At 41.9% G+C, this 16299-nt stretch overlaps 1 protein-coding gene and 1 non-coding gene across 2 annotated transcripts in view; one reads left to right on the top strand and one right to left on the bottom strand.

The window, feature by feature from the left end:
* Window positions 1-16299, top strand: part of LOC124593945 (fl(2)d-associated complex component) — a 550167-nt gene that overhangs the window by 290774 nt on the left and 243094 nt on the right. The window lies entirely within an intron of this gene.
* On the bottom strand, window positions 14030-14104 carry Trnas-cga. The gene has a single exon. It is a non-coding gene; the product is annotated as a tRNA-Ser (tRNA).

Here is a 16299-nt window from a genome sequence, read left to right as displayed (position 1 = left end):
TACTAACATTCCGAATACTGCCTACAGTCTTATTTGTAGTAAAGATCTATTTTTCTTTTTGTTAAATCATTTTCTTCAGGAACAAGGGAAATCTCCCTTCATGAGAAGCTGAATTCCTGAAAAGTGTTGTTATTACTAAATTTACACTCCTGGCCAAAACAAAGATTATTTTTGGCCTGCAATTCAAGTCGCGAAGAAAGAAATAGCAAAAATGAAGCTGAAATAATATGTTGTGACATTCATTCTGTCTAAATGAAATGTATTCGCAGTTGAGAATATGGAAAACCAGCAGCAGTATAATGGAATGAATACAATGAAAATTTATTCCGGATCGTCAGTGCAGGTTGTAGACAGACGGTGATGACGTATAGAGGTTTGGGCCTGGCCATGAGTCTTGCTCGGATAGCCTATTGGTAAGGCGACCGCTGGCGATGAGCGGAATATCCGGGTACGAGTCCCACTCCGGCCCAAATATTCATTGTTTTCATTCCATTATATAGCTGATGGTTGTCCATATTCGCAACTGCGAATACATTTCATTTATTTCATAGTGGCTGTACTCGCCGCAGTGCCTGTTGCTTCGGACATGCATGCAAACATGCATCTTATTTCTGAACAACGTCAGTTGTATACCAGGTCTTTAGAACAAACTGGAGCATAAGTTTGTGAATTTTGAATTGATTATTGGGGGTAACTGTCCCCTTGAAACAGCCCAGCAACATGGGATATATGATGATGACTATGGATGGCATAGACGCTGGATGGATCTCGTTACAGTGCACAAAATACCGCATTGAGACAGTGCCTCTATGAGTGTTGTATGAATGTTGTTTGCTAAAAAAGTCTGCCGTGTTGCTAGTTACAGCGGCATTTCTTGTGATACTGTACAGTTTCTGCATATAGGTCCGACTGTGTTGTGTCTGCCCTATGAACTATGCACCATAGGAATTGGCGTGATTCGGGAAGTCCAGCTCTTGCAAATCGGTGACCGCGGATCCTGCAATCATCGGAGTTATCGCTTACATTTCAGCATTTCAGTATCACAGATTCGTCCTTTCAGCTCCATACCAGCTCTCAATAAACTCTAATACACCTGATAAAACTCAACAGCGTGTAGTGTTTTAAACTAGTCTCATGTTGTCAATAATGATCAAATTCTCCAACCATCAACATCAAATACACAAGAGCTGCGCAGAAATGTGGAAACACCAGAAGGACAACACATTATCATATCTAGTACTGTGTAGGAAAACCGTTTGCACTATTTCCAGTGGTCTTGTAATGCATATATATATATATATATATATATATATATATATATATATATATATATATATATATATATATAGGATGTGCATTGTGTTAAAGGAAAACTTAGGGCATTCTTCCTGCAAAATAGTGGCAAGTGCAGGTAATTATCAGGGAGGTGGATAGTGATTCTTTCCAGCTCTCATAGACTATGATAACGGGGGCCTTTTCCTCTTGCATCACAGTATCACCATTTGCGAACAAACGTTGTACCATGAGATGGACGTGACCAGCCATAAGAGTCACGTAATCCCTGGCAGTAATGTGACCTTGCAGGGTAACCATGGGGCCCAAGGAATACCACCATATAGCTGCCCAAATCATCAAAGAACCCCAGCCATTTTTCACTCTTGGGCCGTAACCTTCACTAGAAGCTGGAAACAGTGTGAAATAAGATTCATCCGACCAAGTGACTTTCTTCCATTGCTCTATAGCCCTCATTTTATGACTTCAGCATCACGTTTTCCGTCATCGCCATTTGCTTCATTAATGAGTGGTTTTGGATTTCCAGCTTGCCCTACAGTACCTAGCATATATTTCGTTATGGAGCCCAGGGGCACCATCCGCAACCCGCACGACAACTATGCTGCACAGGCAAACAGGCAAAGAAGGGCGCCTCTCATGCACGCAGCCGCTACGTCACTGCATGCCCAAGTTACTGACAAATGGTTTGGTGCACATTAAAATATATTTATTTTGGATCACTGTTAAATTCATTGTAGTTACCGTTCACAAAGTTACTTAATAACGTGTTCTGGAAGAGATCACATGTTTCCATCGTACAGTAAGTTAAAAGTAATATAGTATTATGCTATTTACGTTAATTACAATCTCATGAGTCACTTTCCTGGATGATAATTTTCGGATTGATCGCATGTTGTCAAATAGACCTTTACTTCAGCGCTTCGTCAGTCTGTTGTCAGTGTCGTCAGATGCATGGCGCCCATGCTGTTTCCCAGAGGAACACAGCATCTGCGAGTGGTAGCAGAGTGTGATGAACATGGCAATAGCTGGACCACGGGTGGCTTTCAGCAACACGTCTGTGTGATCGACATGCACAAGTCTAGAGCTTCCTCCCAACCTGTCGTCTGGGCTACTAGTAGTCTCCTATAGTAGGGGTATATGTGCTTTTATGTGTCTTCTCTCTCCCATCTAATTTAGTTGTGTAGTTCGTATTTTTCACATCTATCCGCTTACTAGATAGCCATTCTTGTTTTTCGAGAGTGATATCCTATTTATCCACGCTAAAAGAACCCTTATTTACCAAACTAATTTCTTTTTGCAAAGAATTCCAGAACAATGATTAATATTCCAGTGTCTCCGAGAATTCGCAACTTCCCTGTACTGCTAGACCATAAATCCTTGAACTGATGTACATCTACATCTACAAAAGGACCACAGTTAGTCATTTCTTTCCTGTCCCATTCGCAAGTAGAGAGAGGCAAAAACGACTATCTATACGGTTCCCTACGAGAGATAATTTCTCGTATCTTATCTTCATTCTCCTTACGAGAAATGCAAGTTTTCAGCAGTAAAATCGTTCGGTAGTCAGCTGCAAATTTCGATCCTTTAAATTTTGTCAACAGTGATCATTTAAAAGACTGTCGCATTCCCTACAGGCATTCCCATTTGAGTTTCCGAAGCATTACATTACATTAATACTTGTTTCATAGATCATGAATGCGACATATCGTAATAATGTGGAACGTGTCAATTTAACATAAGTTTTCACTATACATAATTAATTTCTTTTCTTTTTTTTCTTTACAGTCACTACTTCAGACCTAAAAATTGTCCTATTGAGAAATTCAGAAATTCCTTTACTTTGTTTTTAAATGTTGATTGGCTATCCGTCACTCTTTTAATGGAATTTGAGAAATGACCAAAGGTTTTTGTTACAGCATAATCCACTCCTTTCTGCGATTTAACCCAGAATAGTGAAGAGCATCCTTTCTTCTAGTGTTGTAACTATGCAGTTAGCTATTATTTTTGAAATGCGATGGGTTATTAATAAAAAATTTCATAAGTCAATATATGTATTACGAAGGTACTGTGAATACTAGTGCCTGAAAGCTGATCTTGGTTGGGCTCCAGCTGTTATTTTGATTACACGCTTTTTACAATGAATACTTTTTCTCTTAGTAATGAATTACCCCAAAATATGATGCCATATGAAAGCAGTGGGTGAAAATAGGCATAGTAGGCTAATTTATTGATATACTTATCACCAAACTTTGCAATAACCTTAGCGGCGTAAGTAGCTGTACCTAACCGTTTCAGCAGATCATCAATGTGTTTCTTCCAATACAATTTCTCATCAATGCACACAGCCAGAAATTTTGAATATTCTGCCTTAGCAACAGACTTCTGTTCAAAGTCTGTATTTGTTGTTGTTGTTGTGGTCTTCAGTCCTGAGACTGGTTTGATGCAGCTCTCCATGCTAATCTATCCTGTGCAAGCTCCTTCATCTCCCAGTACCTACTGCAACCTACATCCTTCTGACTCTGCTTAGTGTATTCATCTCTTGGTCTCCTCTGTATTTATCAGTGGTGTTATGCGATTCACTGTGCAGAGTTGTATGTATTGTGTTTTCCCAAACTTTGGTGAGAGTCCATCTGCAGATCTCCGTAGTATTCGTGTGTTGATTAACCATACCGGTAACAAATCTAGTAGCCCGCCTCTGATTTGCTTCGATGTCTTCCTTCTATCAGACCTCGTGGGGAGACAACTCACTCGAGCAGCACTCAATAATTTCTCTCTCTAACGCTCTGTATGCTATTTCCTTTGTAGATGTGCTGCATTTTCCTAAAATCCTCCCAATAAACCAAAGTCGATCATTCGCCTTCCCTACTACCGGCCTTAAGGGCTTGTTACATTTCATATCGCTTTGTAATGTTATGCCTAGCTATTTAATTGACATGACTCTATTAAGTAGCGTTCTACTAATGCTAATTCGATACGTTGCGCCTTTTCCGATTTAATTAGTACCGAATCTGGCCGTTACACACACAAATACACACGACTGTCCAGAGACGGAGTCTTCAAATGTGTGCTTCGTTGGTTTTCTAAAACTGAACAAGAGAGCGAACGAAAAATTGGACCTAGGACCGCAGTAATGATCGAACCTGAAAAAAAGGCGCAGCAGAGCAATTGATACTAATTGTATTGTGTCAAGTTTCATTATCAGTTAAAATACATAGTGTACTGTAATATGAAGTTCATATATTACAAGAGTACAAATTCATACATAAGTAGAATATAAACCACCACATTCAACTAATGCGTGTGCCACATGTACACATTACATTCAGTATTTCAGAAACTTCGTATTGTCTACAATGTCCACATCGTTTGCTTAGCAAGATTTGCCCTGATCGGTATGGAGTGTCATGGCCATCTTCACCGGCAATATGGTTTAAAGTATTCGTTTCAATACACGCACTTCCTGCTGTAACAGTTTGCAGCATCGCCGCTGTGCCTTGTTCCTCAAATGCGAGATGTACAGTCAATCACATGCCTGTGTACGGTAGAACTACACACGTTTCTCGTGAGTGGAAGACTAGCTAACCACATGACTGAAGTTAAACGCACGTTATGGCAAGGCTTTCTGTATGGGGTAGAAGAATTTACGTGGATTGTAAAGTGACTGCCCGATTTGATCAGAGACTTGTTCACGCACATTTGAAGATTTTTGTAATGACATTGGAATGTTGTATCAGACAGGGACTTAAAGCAGACTATAGACATGAGTGGTGTCTGTTCTGTCGGACATTTCGGACAGAGCAGATACTACTTACTATGAAATAACTGGGAAATACACATTGATAAGCCAAACCATTATGAACACACCCCACGGCGACGTTGGAAGTTGCCTGGTGCATTGCGGGCACGTGACGCGGTAACAAAAGTATGTAAGCGGAACAGACACGGACGGGAGAACACTCTAGCGAAGATGTGAGCTGCAAATGGGGAAATACATTGAGATAAACGACTTAGACAAAGTGCAGATTATTATTACGCAGAACCTGTGAACGAGTATCTCGAAAACGGCGAAGCTGGTCGGATGTTCATGTGCTACTCTCGTGATCGTCTACGGAAAGAGGTAGAAGGACAGTGAAACTACCACTAGGCGGTAAATGGTTGGACGTCCATGACTATTCGCAAAACGTGGTGTCCGGAGAATTGTCTGCTCTGCAAAGTTGAATGGATGGTAACCTGTGGCATCTCGGCTGAAAGAGATGCAAATGCTGGTGCACACAAAAGTGTTTCGGAGCACACCGTTCATCGTACATTGTTGATCATGGAGATCCGCAGCAGACCACCCCTACGTGTTCACATGTTGAGCCAGTTACGACTGCAGTGGGCACAGGAACCATCGAGATTCGACTGTCGATCAATGGAAACGTGTCGGCCCTCCGGGAGAGTACATTTTTGCTGCACTGCGACGATGGTCGTTTCCACAAACGCCGTCACCGAGGTGAACGATGACTCGAAACGTGCAGCGCGCTACGGACGCAAGCTGGTGGGAGCAGTACTATCGAAGACATTCTCCTGCACTTGTACCGGATACGATGACAGCTGCAAACCACCTGCATCCCTTCATGCTTGATTTCTTTCCAGACGGCGATGTCATCTTTCAGCGTTATAATTGTCCGTGTCTCGGAGACAGAACTGTATTACATTGGTTTGAAAAGCATTATAGTGAGCTCATATTCATGCCTCGGCGATCAAATTCGCCTGATGTAAATCCTATGGAACCCATCTAGTTCGCTACTGGGCGCCATCACCGCTTACGCAAAATAGTGGCCCGTTATTTACGCAAATTACATTGACCTGTGACTAGACATCTAATGCCACATACCTCCAAAAACCTACCAACAAACTATCGGATCCCTGATACGCAGAATCAATGGTGCTACATTTACGTCTTGCTTGCTTTTAGTACGATCATATGACGTTCTGTAATCTGATTTTAATGTCGGTAGTACTACACAGCGACTGTTATAAACGCTCAGTGTGAAGCGACACGGACACCAGAAAACAACAGTTCAGCAACCACACGCATCTGACCAATTTCACAGCACTTCTATGTAATAAAACTATTCAGTGCTCTGAGATGGGATTAGCTGAGAGTCATAAATATCTTCCCTTTTTAAATGAATTAATATCCTTTAATACTGGACAGAAAATCTTTACTCTCGAGTCGCAGTTGCTTCTCAAAGTCAAATTCTTCTACGACTCGAATGCTAATAAGTCGTACCAGCGGTTTCTTGGACAAACAGTATTTACGCCAATAACTATGCGTTATTTCCCGCCTCGCTATTTTGTCAAATACATAATATTACATGGTAAGTATTACAAGTGGAAAGTTAGTGATGAACGACTGTAAAATTATAAGATTAGAACACGTGTATGTTTCGGTATTGCACGTCGCTAATAGTAAATAATTCCCAGCAGTACACCAACTAGTAAGTCGTTTTTCTTTTCTGTCAGCTATCTACCGTCTCTTTCTTTGGTAAATTAAATAACACACTTAGTTAAGATTGTATTACGTGTACAAAATGTCTCTAATTATTACAGTGGAAAATATTTTCTCACTTTGTTTACTCCTGCGACACTATTAACGTACCTATCAACCTTATCTCTGACTGCTAAATGTAACTTTAAACAAATTACATAGAATGAGACTTTTTGTCGTAATTTTAAATAATTTTTTTATTGGAATTTTCTTAATCTTTCCTTTATTCCCTTAGAATCCGTTAGTTGTAAATACACAAGAAATTTAAACTTTCTTTAATTGTTGTAGTTTACGACGAACGGAATCCTTAACATTTTTTCTGTCTTTTGCTCTCAGTTTAAATATTCATTACCACTCCTGGTGTATTCTGGTCGTATCGTCGGAGGTAAATAAATTATCGGGTTGCTCTTTAATTAATTACAGTTCGATACGACAAACGTTCACCTGCTCAGGATTTAATCAACGTTCGTCATTCACATAGTACATATAATGATTCTAGCTACAAAGTCAGTAAAAAATCTCTTTATATTTTTATTTTATTACTGTCAGGGTGTATTTTTTCTTGTATTTTATTGATTATACACCTTTACAATGAATATGACCGAATGATCGAGTAATCTATACACCTTTACAATGAATATGACCGAATGATCGAGTAATCGAGTGCCAGCCAAGATTATCATCCCACTTGCCGAAATCGAATCACACAACAAAAACAAATCCCCTACGTGTCACTAACATTTTTATTTAATAGTTATACAATGAAAATCAAAGCTCTGCCTCTTCGGACGTTGACAATTCGCGAATCCACTACTGAAATCTAATTTTATAATGCTCACTAGTCACAGTGAAATCCCAGAATTAGAAAATAGCAGCACGTCCATCTCTCGATAATGTTTCAGGGACTAAATTATTCTACACGGTAGGGTAGATCTCTACTTCCAAATACCAGGTGATCTACGCAGTACATAATAATGGTGTTTCCTGTGACTATTTGGTAGGGACTTCCAGAAAAAAAAACAATCACTACACCTCGAGACTTCACCTCTCTCGGGTATAAGAAATCTCCATCAATCATCAAATAATATATAGCTCTCACTCAAGTACCTTAGAGTGGGCCAGCAGCTGGCCCATTAGCTTCACCTATTTGAAACAGTTGGATCCATCGTTCGGCAAAATCAAACTCACATATCTTCACGAAGTAATGCATGAGCTAACTTGTTCCTTCCAATTTTATTATCACCATCATCATATAATTAAAAGATTTCCCTAGTGGTTACAAAAGAACTTCGGAACTAACTAACTTCCCTATAAACAGATAACTGGAACCAAAATTCTTGGAACACTCCAAACTCCCCAGCTATGGTTATCGCTAGAAACGTGCTAACCGCATTCACTAAGCGCAGTTTGTCTTACCACACGAGATGGGTAATACTTAACCAGTTTCTTCCCTACAAGATGATCTACCTTGGCTCGTGACAAAAAGGAAACTGTCCATATCTCCACGTTAATCACAACATGAACCATGTCTTGAGACAAATACACTGCAATTTTGTAATGTTACAATAAAAAATCATTTCAGGTGATGCCCATCGGAGCGACCAAAACGCGATGCTGGTATGCGATCTCTGGAATCAGCTGGTGTCCGCTGCACTCTCGCTGTTTTACTGTATCACTGCCAAAGTGCAGTCATCCGCGAGCTGGATTTCTACAACATATTTACACCGGTCAATTAGACAATTATTCAACAAACAACTTTACACATTTGCCTTTAAAAATTTTTTCCGATGTGAATTTGCAATAGGTGGAGGCGACAACTAAACCACTTTCATACTGCAAAGCCATTCGACGCAATAGGTCACTGATGTTCCCACCTGCGATTCCCTACGACAGGCACGGCAGGTTTTCTCACGCGGTATGTGGTAATAATACCGTAGGAGAAACAGAGTGGTGGAGGACCAGGGCTAACGCTATTCTACATCTACATGGATAATCTGCAAATCACATTTAAGTGCCTGGCACAGGGTTCATCGAATCACCTTCACAGTTCTCTATTATTCCAATCTCGTATAGCGCGCGGAGAGTATGAACACTTTTATCTTTCCGTAAGAGCTCTGATTTCCCTTATTTTATCTTGATGAGCGTTCCGCCCTATGTAGGTCGGTGTCAACAAAATATTTTCGCATTCGGAGGAGAGTTGGTGATTGGAATTTCGTGAGAAGATTCCGTCGCAACTAAAAACGCCTTTCTTTTAATGATGTCCAGCCCAAATCGTGTATCATTTCTGTGACACTCTCTCCCATATTTTGCGATAATACAAAACGTGCTGCCTTTCTTTGAACTTTTTCGATGTGCTCCGTCAGTCCTATCTAGTAAGGATCCCACACCGCGCAGCAGTATTCTAAAAGAGGACGGACAAGAGTAAAGTGGGCTGTCTCCTTAGTAGTCTAGGTGATATGTATTAAATCAATTAAATACTATGAAATGAGATGAATGGACTAATGAAAGATGAAGTCAATGGCATGAAACACTGTTAGTCAAAATCGTTCTGGCTGAGCCTGAAAGGTAATATGTTGAGCCTGGAAGTACGTTCAGGTAGCTGAACGGATAAGCCAACCGCTCACGCTGAGCACGGCATCTATATTGGAGTCCCAGTCGGGGGAAAACGCTCATAAGTGACGAAGAAATACTACCACCTTGTTTTGTTAATGTTGTGATTCCTAGATGGAAAGGGATTCTGATACAGTTACTCCCGTTGTGGTTTTTCTGGCCTTACCAACGATGAACTGTCACAAAATTCGTCAGTACCTCGTCTCCTACCTTCCAAACTTCACAGAAGCTTTCCTGCATACCTTGCAGAACTAGCACTCCTGGAAGAAACGATGTTGCGGAGACATGGCTTAGCCACAGCCTAGGGGTTGTTTACAGAATGAAATTTTCACTCTGCAGCGGAGTGTGCACTGATATGAAGCTGTGAGGACGCAGCGTGAGTCGTGCTTGGGTAGCTCAGTTGGTAGAGCACTTGCCCGCCAAAGGCAAATGTCTCGAGTTCCGGCACACAGTTTTAATCTTCCAGGAAGTTTCATATCAGTGTACACTCCGATGCAGAATGAAAATTTCATTCTGTCACAATTTTGTCTTCTTAGTATGGTTGGAACAACTGTTGAGCAATCATATTTGTTTCGTTTTTGTTATGGTATTGCGCTAGATTCAATGACACAGTGATTTCAATTATTGGTAAGTGGAACCCACAAGCTGATATTAGGTCAACTGACTCCTTCCAGTTCTGGCTACCACCCAACAGCGTAAATTGTACCCTCTGCGCTTCTTGGCAACCAGCCAGGTTGCAGCCACCATCACTCTCATTCTCTACACGAAACGAAACCACTCCAACACTCACTTTCAGATGTAGCTTATAGCATAAAATTTGCAGTATTCATACCTTATTGCAGTATAATCCGAGCACTGAGTGCGATATTTAAGACTACAGTGCTAAAAGGCGTAGAATTTGGGCTCAAATGGCATCGTCAACGTTGCCGTTTGGGTTACTTGAAAAAATTATCTGCATATCAGCTATATTTATATAATTATAATGAGAGAATCATTTAAGTAAACGGAACGTACTGCAGTCAATAACGTAGTGGGTTGCTGTTTTAGTTGGTCAAGGCCCAATACAGAAGTTTTTCTCCACTTACTTTCGACGTCATTTTAGCTAGATGCCTCCAGCAGACACTCAAATTGCTCTGTAATTGTTCCCTGTCAGTTTTTAGTAAGAAAGATCGCAAGGGAGTGAAAATCGTTATATAATCGATGGCATTGGGTGATACGTCAGTAGTTTAATGTTTCATGCAGTTTGAGCAAATATATAAATATTTAATGAACAACGTACAGTATTGAAATGCGACTCCAGATTATCGCTATAATTCTTTAAGCAGTTAAAAACACCCTCCTGGGAAGTCTTTAAATCTTAATGGGGCAGTTTTTGTACATCTTCGTAGTCTTCTACGGCAGCCGTCTTTATGTTCTAGACAAGGATTGCGAGCTACAATAACTCTCAGCTTGGCCGTGCCATACCTCTGGCTTCCGACAAAGACGCCTTCTCCGGCGTCTGTTTCACCACTCTCCTCTCATCGAGAAATGTTCTTCACATTGCTCTTTCAATTAACTGGTACCTCCATAACATGAAATACCCATCCTAATAACAGAGATCGCTCAGAAAGAGTTATTTGTTCATTGTTCCAACTCTCCATTGCAGATTGGAACGGTCGAGAAATAGTCTGGTAGGAGTTCCACGAAATCTCTGCCAAGTACTTGGAAGTGAATCGCATTGTAGTGATGTAGAGGTAAATGTAGAAATATATTAGCTCCTCGTGCGGTTAATTTCTTACAAAAAAAGTGCATCGTACTTCTGTATTTAAATAAATCATTTGAGTCTTCTTAATTACAAATTTATAAAGGCTTAACGCAATATAGGAGGCCTCGCAGATTGAATTTTGTTTCTTATTTGTTTTGTGTGCATCTCGAAGCTCTATTTCTGCACGTGATGCATGAAAGTCTCCATCACGTCGGGTTTGGTACCCCTTAGCTACACTGAAGGGCCAAAGAAACTGGTGCACCTGCCTAATATCGTGTAGGGCCCCCGCGAACACGCAGAAGTGCCACAACATGACGTGGCATGGACTCGACTAATGTCTGAATTAGTGGTAGACGGAATTGACACCATGAATCCTTAAGAGTAAGAGGCGTTGGAGATCACTTTTAAACAGAAAGTTGCAAGGCATATGCTCAATAATGTTCACGTCTGGGATATTTGGTGGATAGTGGAAGTGCTTAAACTCAGAAGAGTGTTCCTGGAGCCACACTGTAGCACTTCTGGACGTATGGGGTATCGCATTGTCCTACTGAAATTGCCCAAGTCCGTCGGAATGCACAATGGACATGAATGGATGCAGGTGTCACCTGTCAGAGCCGTATCTAGACGTATCACGGATCCCATATCACTTCAACTGCACAACCCCATACCACGACAGAGCCTCCACCATCTTGAACAGTCCCCTGTTGACGTGCAGGGTCCAGAGATTCATGAGGTTATCTGGATACCCGTACACGTCCTTCCGCTCGATAGAATTTGAAACGAGACACGTATGACCAGGCAATAAGTTTCCAGTCATAAACAGTCCAACGGTGTTGACGGGTCCAGCCGACGCGTAAAGCTTTGTGTCGTGGAGTCATCAAGGATGCACAAGTGGGCCTTCGGCTCCGAAAGATGATATCGATGATGTTTCATTAAATTGTTCGCACACTGACATTTGGTGATGGCCCAGCATTGAAATCTGCAGCAATTTGCGGAAGGGTTGCACTTCTGTCACGATGACCCTTTATCTGCAGTCGACGCTGGTCCCGTTCTTGCAGCATCTTTTTCCGGCCGCAGCGATGTAGGAGATTCGATGTTTTACCGGATTATTGATATTCACAGTACACTCGTGAAATGGTCGTACGGGAAAATCCTCACTTCATCGCTACCTCGAAGATGCTGTGGCCCATCGCTCGTGCGCCGACTATAACACCAAGTCCGAACGCACTTAAATGTTGATAACCTGCGTTTGTAGCAGCAGTAACTGATCTAACAACTGCGCCACACACTTGTTGTCTTATACAGGGTGTTACAAAAAGGTACGACCAAACCTTCAGGAAACATTCCTCACACACAAATAAACAAAAGATGTTATGTGGACATGTGTCCGGAAACGCTTAATTTCCATGTTAGAGCTCATTTTAGTTTCGTCAGTATGTTCTTCCACCTGCGCTGAATGGAGCACATTATCATGATTTCATACGGGGTACTCTACCTGTGCTGCTAGAACATGTGCCTTTACAAGTACGACACAACATGTGGTTCATGCACGATGGAGCTCCTACACATTTCAGTCGAAGTGTTCGTACGCTTCTCAACAACAGATTCGGTGACCGATGGATTGGTAGAGGCGGACCAATTCCATGGTCTCCACGCTCTCCTGACCTCAACCCTCTTAACTTTCATTTATGGGGGCATTTGAAAGCTCTTGTCTACGGAACCCCGGTACCAAATGTAGAGACTCTTCGTGCTCGTATTGTGGACGGCTGTGATACAATACGCCATTCTCCAGGGCTGCATCAGTGCATCAGGGATGCGACGGAGGGTGGATGCATGTATCCTCGCTAACGGAGGACATTTTGAACATTTCCTGTAACAAAGTGTTTGAAGTCACGCTGGTACGTTCTATTGCTGTGTGTTTCCATTCCATGACTAATGTGATTTGAAGAGAAGTAATAAAATGAGCTCTAACATGAAAAGTAAGCGTTTCCGGACTCATGTCCACATAACATATTTTCTTTCTTTGTGTGTGGGGAATGTTTCCTGAAAGTTTGGCCGTACCTTTTTGTAACACCCTGTATAGGCGTTGCCGACCGCAGCGACGTATTCTGCCTGTTACATATCTATGCCTATACCAGTTTCTTTCACGCTTCAGTGTACGTTGCGTAGTATTTTTTTATATCTCATCATAGCAGAACCATGTATTCGATAACTTGCATGTTCACTGTATCTGAACGCCCTACAGTCGTATCAGTTCACTTTACTGCATAGTCACGGCTTTCGCGCCCATCGATTCACTAACTTAATTTCAGAGAGTCTAATACAGCTGACACATTCGAAGCGGCTGGCCCTCGCAGTAGTGTGCACGCCGCAGCCCGGCACTGCGGAGTCAGCAGCCGGCAGCAGCACGCCCGCGTGTCCCGCAGGGCTCCGCGCCGTGCCCACTGCTACGGGTTCGCGCGGCAGCTATTAACCCTCGGCAATCCGCTTACGGGGCAGCTCTGAGGAGGGGGGAGGGGGACGAGAGGTCCGCCAATCAGAGTACGGGAAGCCCCACTGGCGGAAAGCGCTTTGTCTCTCGTTATCCGGGGAGCCGGAGGACGTCGTTTCGGAATGCGGTGTCCCAATTAGACCTGAATGTTCGCAAGCATAGCAGTTCCATTCTATTTTAAGTAAGTTACTGGATGTTGTAACACAATAGCCGTCACCAGTAAATGCCTCAAAGTTGAACGTTTCACTTCGGTATCACTTTAGTGAAAAGGAAGTCATCAATCTTTCGACTAGAATGAGATTTTCACTCTGCAGTGGAGTGTACGCTGATATGAAACTTCCTGGCAGATTAAAACTGTATGCCGGACCGAGACTCGAACTCGGGACCTTTGCCTTTCGAGGGCAAGTGCTCTACCAACTGAGCTACCCAAGCACGACTCACGCCCCGTCCTCACAGCTTTACTTCCGCCAGTACCTCGTCTCCTACCTTCCAAACTTTACAGAAGCTCTCCTGCGAACCTTGCAGAACTAGCACTCCTAGCGCTGATATGAAACTTCCTGGCAGATTTGAGTCGTGCTTGGGTAGCTCAGTTGGTAGAGCACTTGCCCGCGAAAGGCAAAGGTCCGGAGTTCGAGTCTCGGTCCGGCACACAGTTTTAATCTGCCAGGAAGTTTCAATCTCTCAACTAATTTGATGCTTCACCCCGCTGTACCCACCTAGAGTGAATCTCTCCATCTTTACTTCTCACTCAACATCCTCTATAATGTTATACGTGTTCCGTGTTTTTCCTGCCCCTGTTCCATCCATCACTAGTTCTACTGCCGAATTCATACCTGGATGTCCTTTCTTCTGGCATGGGTTTTCCATAGATTTCTCTAAATTTCATTCCCAACCAATTACTACTTCTTCACTCGACGTTTCATCTCTCCATTTGATTTTTAATATTCTTCCATTGCGACACATTTCAAATAAATAAGGCGCAACATTATCCTAAACAACTTATTTAAATCCTACATTATTAATTTCTATTCATTAACAGATGATGAAACCTTACGAAATGTTTCAAACTGAAAGTACAACTTCAAATAAACTTTGAACAAGTTTCACCCTGAATTTTATGCTAAATCCTCAAGTATGCAACAGTGGATAACGCAAACCGATTTGTAAAATTCATGCAACGACGTGGTAGAATCTTCGCTACAGCTTCGAAAGTGCCCTTTATAAAGAATTTCTAACCAGCACAGATTGGGTACAACGTACATTCACTGCCTAAGCAGAGACCACATATGTCGCCTTATACGTTCGATTCATGCAGGCCAAATGTTCTTGCCATTAGTTACAGGTACCATTTCAAAAACACTATACAGTGAGTTGTGCTAGACCAGTAATTTAATAAACTAGTACTCTAAGCTGCCTCTTAAGGTATTCGTGACCTTACCAGAATTCTGAAAAACCCTACGAAAAGTTTGCAGGTGCGTCTGTTACAAAGCAAATAGGTCCCTTCGTCTCAAAACAAACGAAACGGAAAAATGGGTCAGGAGCCATGAGACCACATCTTTGTGATATAAATGACCAAATCCGCTTGGATGTACAGGTTGATAAATGAAGTGCTCTACTTCAATAAAAACACGCATGAAAAATCTGACAAAATGAATGTTATAATGTTCGAAATGGCAGAGGCAAATGGACATAATAACCCATCATTATAACTGATTGACATGTTTACAAATTACACAGTTCCCAACGAAATACGTAATGAAAGCTACAAAATATTCTCGAGATGAATATTTTACAATCTGCAGTGGAGTGTGAGCTGGTACGAAACTTTCTGGTAACTTGAAACTGTGTGTGGCATCCGAACGCGGGGCCTTTCCTGTCCCAGGAAGTTTCATATCAGCGCATATGCCGCTGTAGGGTAGAAAAATTTACTCTGCAAACAATCCCCTAGTCTGTTGCTAAATCATATGTCGGCAATATTCTTTGTTCCAGGAGTGCTAGTCCTACAAGTTTAGCAAGAGAAGTTCTGTGAATGTTGGGAGGTAGCAGATGAGGTACTGGCGGAAGTAAAACTTTGGTATGGGTCTTGAGTTGTGCTTTGGTAGCTTAGTTGCTAGCGAACTTACGCTGAAAGGCAAAGGTGCTGGGTTCGAGTCACGGTCTGGGTCACAGTTTTAATCTGGCTGAAACATTTTACTAAATGTTTTTTAAGCTTTTTACAGAGAAGGAGAGTGATGTTGTAACTTCTCTCTATTCAAGGTTGGAAAGTGTGAACTGGAAATCGCCATCCACGCGTGGATGTGAGTTCTAGAAAATGCAGGAACAGTGAAGTCCTGTAGCAAAACATCAAATATATGGTGTGAGAAGTGAATGAATGAAGTGACTATCGCCTGCAGCAAGCAGCAGTCCTATGTAATTATACTAAAAGGCAGGCTGATGCCAAAAAACGCTACAATCTTGTTCCGGAACGTCTGAATATGTGAACGGAACCGATAAGCTAGAGTGTAACTTTCTCCGTTCATAGGATGTCTGTAGAGCTTTATTTGACGCCTTTGCTCTCATTCGCTCGCGCCGGCCAAAGTTCCTGAACTAAGATATGACATCGGAACCTCGCAGAAATCCTTGGCGCTT

Source organism: Schistocerca americana, chromosome 2, assembly GCF_021461395.2.
Source record: "Schistocerca americana isolate TAMUIC-IGC-003095 chromosome 2, iqSchAmer2.1, whole genome shotgun sequence".
Taxonomy (NCBI): Eukaryota; Metazoa; Arthropoda; class Insecta; order Orthoptera; family Acrididae; genus Schistocerca; species Schistocerca americana.
The sequence above is the reverse complement of the archived record's forward strand: the minus strand, read 5'-3'. Positions and strand labels throughout refer to the sequence as shown.